The sequence below is a fragment of the Zea mays genome, chromosome 2, assembly GCF_902167145.1.
Source record: "Zea mays cultivar B73 chromosome 2, Zm-B73-REFERENCE-NAM-5.0, whole genome shotgun sequence".
NCBI classification, from domain to species: Eukaryota; Viridiplantae; Streptophyta; class Magnoliopsida; order Poales; family Poaceae; genus Zea; species Zea mays.
Genome location: NC_050097.1, coordinates 240,896,953 through 240,903,739, shown reverse-complemented (window position 1 = coordinate 240,903,739; position 6,787 = coordinate 240,896,953).

Genomic DNA, 6,787 nt, shown 5'->3' with positions numbered 1-6,787 from the left:
TGTGTAACACACAATAACTTCCGTTGCAATGATAGAGACTCAACTCTTATAGCAACCAATCACATGTTTGAATCCCCTTATTGTTTCATAAATAAGTATGTGTTTAGTGAGGCTAGTTGAGTAATTGATCGTTACCTTAATTCTCTTGACCCTAATTAAGATAGTAGTGCGAGCACTTGTCTGTGCACAAAAAAAGATTGGATACATGCATTAATAAGGAAATGGACTACTAATATGTTCTTAGTTTGTTTTAGTTCGAATTGTCCAGATATATAGGCGATTAAAGATGCAATTGTGTTTTTTTACTTTTAAAATTCTAATTGTATTTCACCAGTTGTGGTTGATGCGACACCTCAACAAATTCTAATTGTGCACATGGAACCGATCGAAGCGCGTGGAGGCCATGCGCCAGGCCGCCAACCAACACATGGCCCCCAATCTCGGGCGACATATATGCATGGCTACGACAAATTAACTAAGACAAACACATACACAAGACAGATACAGATCACATATCCAAGGGTTGTGTTCTTTTGCCACTCTTCACCTTTGTTCTATCCCAACCGTTTCTTCTATTTTTTTTGTTCCCTCCCACTTGTACATCACGCTACAGCCGATAGTGTAGAGCTTACACCGTTTTACACGTACTGTTAGTACGCTAGCTAGCTAGCTGGTCACATTACAGCTTATTGACGACATTTTCTTTCATTTTTTTTATCATGATTTCCCCCCAAATGTAGCCATACGTGGCTACAGAACAACAAAGGGCTACAAGTAAAAAAAGGGGCTACAAATGATTTACACGCTCAAACGAAATGTAAAAAAGGCCAGGATTCGAACCGTGGACTCATCTAGTAATAAGAGAGCATTCACCTCTAACTGCTGCGGTTCATGTTGATTTATGTTGTACAAAGAAATCATATCTATACTACCTATTAAGGCTGTAAGGGTAGCCTGCCTCCCATCGTTCTGCCTCCAGTGAATCTGATCCGTCCATTTCCCTATTCTGCGTCGCGTGAATCTGAACCGTCCCTGACTCCACTGCCCAGTGCCCACGCCCGCGTGCGTTTCCTACTCGTCCCCTCATCCACTCCGTACAAGCAGCCCTATCTCTCGCTCCTCCCTCCGAAACCGCCGCTGCCCCGCCTCCCCACCCACCGCTCCTCCGTCCATGGCGCGTGGGCCACAACCGGCCCCTCGATAAGGATGGATTAGTAGCCCCTGAGGCCGGAGACGCCGACCGACGGGTCCGTGAGGCTGCACGTCGAAGTCGAAGGTGGTAGGCTGCTAGCCAACCAGCGTCTTCATCCACCTGCCTCCACTCGGGTCTCCACGGCGCCGTCTTCAGACGATATCAGCGCCTCCGTCCCCTCCCTCCCTTCACCCTCTGTCCACGGCCGCAGAGAGAGAGGCGGCACGGGAGGTACCAGCGACGTGGAGCCCAGTCGCATCCCATGGAGGACCAGCTGGCTTGAAGGTGAGGCACCAAATCGACGGAGAGGTCAGTGGCACCGAATCTGGCTATTTGCAGTCCGCTCTCGCGCCAGATCCAAGGCTCTTCTCCCTCCCCTCTCTCCCCTGAGCCAGATCAAATTGGTAAGCTCCTGCGCCAGTGCATCAATACTCCGCTGAGCGTACCCTCGACCTGTGCTAAGTCCGAGAGCCTAGAGTCACTGATACGCCCGGACAACGTGATGACGGACAACTTCAGGATCCTCGAAGAGGAAGATGTCGGCGCGCGCACCTGCCCGAAGCTGAGGCCGGTGAGCGTGCTGATGCAGCTCGTCACCTGTGGCTCGCTCTCGGTGAAGGATCACGGGAATGCTAGGGTCGTTCGGACGTGCAAGCCGAGGTTCCCGAACCTTAGTTCCTCCCCTCGCCGCTGATCTAGCGCACCATGATGATGGGCGAGCTCGACTGCCTGTCGGAAAACCCCAAGTTGATGGGGATAAAGCTGGAGGAGCAGGAGTACTTCAGCAGGAGCCTTGTTGAGACCAAGAAGATGCAAAGAGATGGTCCGGCTGAGAGGTATCCAGCGCTTAAACGTTCTTCTTCCTACAATGCAGAAAGGTAAGCTTGACCAGTGCTTTGCTATGTTCTTGATATCCTGCTTAATCAACTTGATATCTGGGCACACATAAATATGTCTAGGCTAACTGTTGAAACACTACATGATTCTTTGATGTTACTTACTGGCTGTCGATTTTGAAGAAAAAAATGTTGCAACCCAACTGCTCGGATCGGTCACCCGCGGCGCCCAGACAGGGATTCAAATCACTACGCCATTGTTGCAGATGCCTTACAATCTCTTTTGGTAATGTGGATTCTCTTTTCATCCATCCGTTTCTTATTTATTTCTTGTTATATAGGCTCGATTAGCATCCAGATTCAGCGTTTGGCATGGCATGACTATTCCTTAAATATTGCAAATGATCATCTTCTTCGAAATATAAAAAGAATGGTACCATTTGTACCTACGGTATTCGTCATTGCTTTGACTGAAAACAAAAGTCTATTTGTGTTATGCGCTCAAACAGATGTACACAATAGAAGTGCATTACCTGTTCTATATATCAGATGCATATAAACTTGTCGGCGTTTCGAGACCGGGGGGTCCCTGGGCCGACGAGTGAATGTCGCCGCGTGCCCCAGCCCAGATGGGTCGAGCGCGAGGGCGAGCGCGAAGGGGGGAGAGCGAGGCGGCCAGAGACCGGCGTGAGAGAGGTGGGAATCCTGCGGCCTTCGTGTTCGTCCCGCGCCCAGGTCGGGTGCGCTTGCAGTAGGGGGTTACAAGCGTCCACGCGGGAGAGGGAGCGAGCGGCTCCAAGCGAGCGCCTGTCTCGTCCTCGTCCCCGCGCGGCCAACCCTCTCTAAGAGGGCCCTGGTCCTTCCTTTTATAGGCGTAAGGAGAGGATCCAGGTGTACAATGGGGGTTGTAGCAGAGTGCTACGTGTCTAGCGGAGGAGAGCTAGCGCCCTAAGTACATGCCGTTGTGGCAGCCAGAGAGATTTTGGCACCCAGCTGGTGTAATGTCGTGGCCGTCGGAGGAGCGATGGAGCCTGGCGGAGGGACAGCTGTCGGAGCGGTCGAGTCCTTGCTGACGTCCTCTTGCTTCTGTAAGGGGGCTGAGAGCCGCCGTCGTCACAGAGTACGCGGGGCGCCATCATGTGGCAGAACCACCCGAATTATTCCAGCTTAAGTGCCTAAGTCACGCCTCAGGGGCCGTAACACACTTAAATCGGAATAACCCGTCAGTCCTTCAGATCTAGTCTGATAGAGCCACTTAACCAGGATCAAATTCCACAATCTCACTTGAAGGTGAGTCACAGAAGAAATACAATAAAACAGGAAACCTCAAATTAAGTACTGAGTTATTACATAAATCGGAGTTTTGAGTAGCAAATAAAGTTCACAAATTAAAGTGCAGCGGATAATCGATGTCGTCGGTAATGAGGAAATGGGCAAGGCCTAGCCCACTACTCCTCGGGCTCCTCTCCTGCTGGAGCAACATCCCACTCGACCGTCCAACCCGGTGGCAGGGTGGTAGGCCAAGTCACACCATCAACCAATTCCTACATGGTACCTGCAAAAATTGTGCCACAAGCAAGGCTGAGTATACTAATACTCAGCTAGACTTAACCGGTGTGAGGAGTCTACTCCTCTACCTCTAGACTATGCAGCTGTTTGGCTGAGGGGTTTGGTTTGCCAAAAGCACTAGCTGTTTCTAAAAGCAAATTTTAGCTTTTCAATTTCTATCATCATTAACTTAGCTAGATTTGCTCCTCCTAAGCATACATGGTAACAATCAATTAGTTCAATCAACAAGTTATCTCTTGTAACCACATTTCACTTCTTACTCGATGCAGTACAAGGAATCAAGCAGTCTCATTAGCTGCGAGAAGCAGACGATTCGAATCGAGTTTTAAACCTTGCAAGGTAAACCTAAACACACGGCATGTCAGGGTACTCCGACCCCGCACATGACAACCGTCCCCATCGATTCCCCGTTCGCGTCCAGGCCTCACCGCCTTGGCATACAATGCTCCACTGACCCCGGCTGCCGCCGTGCAGTGACCGCACTTGTTCCCACCATAGCTAGCATGGGAGACCCAATCTCAGGTCGCATGAGGGATAAAGTCTGCGCCCGGCTTCAATCAGGTACTAGGTTTACCGGTTACCATTTTTCCCGGCATGTGCTTAGTACGTTCAAAAGCTTGACTCAGGTATCCACACATTAATCCTTAATTCATTTTTCCCGTCTCATGGACAAGGCATCCTCCCTGGATCCAAATCCATAGACCAACATAGATCCCGTTATCAAGATGAATACAATCAATTCCTGACCTCGCGCGAGTGCTATAAAAATCACTCGACTTCTACCGAGATCCTGATTAGCAAGCAGCTACTCGACCTAGCATACTAGTATTCATCTCAAAAAGGAATCCTAAGTTCATGCAACTAGAGGTTTCAAGCAACTCCTACACTTAAGTGCACATTGCAATCCTACAAGCATTAAGTATAGTAAAGTAGCATATAATAACATGGTTATGCATAAAACCGGGGCTTGCCTTCAATTGCTGGGGCTGCGAGGAGATCCTCAATAGCAGCCTCCGAAGCCTGCTCCTGGTCCTCCTCTTGGACAGGTCCTTGCTCGGGGATGAGCACGTACTCTCCGTCGGCAAGATTGCAATCTAATGAATGCAATGCGTAAGATATATGCATGATATGATATGTGCTTTTAGAAATTACAACTTTAAAGGTGTATGATCTTTCTTGAGTTTAAACAAGTTAACTTTACTTATGTAAAACTCTCAGTGGTATGCTTGGTAAGTTGGGTTAGACTTAGCTAAGGTAAGGGGTAGATTTATTTTTTTGGGGTTCCACTGAATTCCTTTTAAGTCTTAGGGATAAATGATAAGTTCTCAAGTTAGACTTATTGGGGTGAGGTTTATTTCTTCTTCTCTTTTCTTTTATTCTCTTTTAATGTTTTGGAGTAGGTTTGAACTACAAGTTGCTTTTATAAAATTCTAAAAATTCTGCAAAAATTACAGTGGCTTGTTACTGGTGTATGATTCTCTGTCTCAAAATTTGGGGATCAGAAAGTGAATAGTTTTCTCTGGACAAAATTATTAAACTCTAGGGCAGAAGGGGTGCTTTGAACTACAACTATTATTTAACAGTGGGTAATTCTCTAAAACTTATTTTTGCTGGCTTTTAGGTGTCATAACAGGACTTGATACAAATTTCTAGTCATTAATACCTCTTAATTAATTTTCTATGGTTTTCTCAAGTTTCTAGCCAAATGGGTGCTTTCTACTACCACTATATTTGAAAAATATCAAACAACAGAGTTCTCATTTTTCCTAGTTAGTATTTTGTGCAAGAGCAATCATTCTGAAGTTTGGCCTCTTTTTGCTTAAGGGAAGGGGTTGTATGCATTATTTGAATTAAGTGGTCTTTCTCTTAAATTATTAGCAATTGGTATGAGTTTGCTTTTTTTTCATGGGTTTGCATTTTTCTCTGGTAATTTATCTCATCATGGACTTAGCAAATTTTTGGTTGCCCATTATCACATTAATAGAGGTTGTTCATGATTTATTTGGAAAATGCCTTATTATCACTTTGCATTTATTTTCCTTACTTAAAAAGTTGGGCTGGGGTGCTCTGTATTTTTGTAGTGGGGCTCTGGTGGTTGCAAGTTCACTGGATTTCTATCAAGCATTTTGGTTATAGTTTTGCCTATTTAATAATTGATTTTCAGTCTATATAAGGCTAAATAAATCATTTTAAGTTAAAACTGGTCCAAATTAATGGTCTCTGTATTTTTCCTAGGTTCTTTGTTGCATAAGTAAACTAGGAAAAATAATCTTAATCACTTTTCATTAATTTCTAAGGCCTTTCTGATTTTCTCTAAGTTTTGGACAAATTAGCTTTAAAGGAATAACTACATCATTTTTTTCAATGCTGGGGTTCCCATTATTTTTAAACAGTGTCTAAATGAGGTTTAAACATCTACAAATTTTCTTAAGTTCAGCACAGAAGAAAAACTAATTTTCCTTAATTAGACAAGGTTTAGTGGGTTTCTGTTTTTAAATTTAAACTCTAAGATTTTGAACAGAAAGTATGGGGTTTACTATTTTGAAATGATAGATCATAATATTCAGGAACTAGCAAAATTGGTTTGACAACTTTTTATTAAGATTTCATCAAGTTATGGATTTTCTAAGTTCTCTGGTCTTTTAAAAAGATTAACAGAATTGATTAAATGGAAATCCACTTTGCACTGGGGTCCCTGGCGGGTTTTCTAAGTTTTCTTCGTGAATCAGTCCTTAAGCTACTATTCACATGAGCCACTGACATCACAGAAAACCCCTCGGGTTCTACAAATCCTAACCCGAGGTCCTTCTTCTACCTTAAACAGTAACCGCGGCGGAAGAAAGGGCGGAGGGGCTTACCGGCGGCGAGATTGCTCCGGTGAAGTGGTCGAGGACGAAGGGGAGGTCTCGGGGATCACAACGGTGTGCGGAACGCCGTCGGAGATGGCCGGAGTCGGTCGGTCCACGCGCGCAGGCGGGGATGCTCGTCGGCGGCGAGGAGACCGGCCTGGTCACGGCGAGATAGTTCAATCAAATGGGTCAGGGAGGTCCACGGGATGCCAGAGAAGATATGAGCGCAAGGAATTGGGCGGGGACTCACTGGATAGCTCGGTCCACGCGCGGCGGCAGAATACCGAAGTCCGGTGAGGTCGATCTCGGGCCTCCAGTGAAGTCCGGTCGGGTCCGAGGGC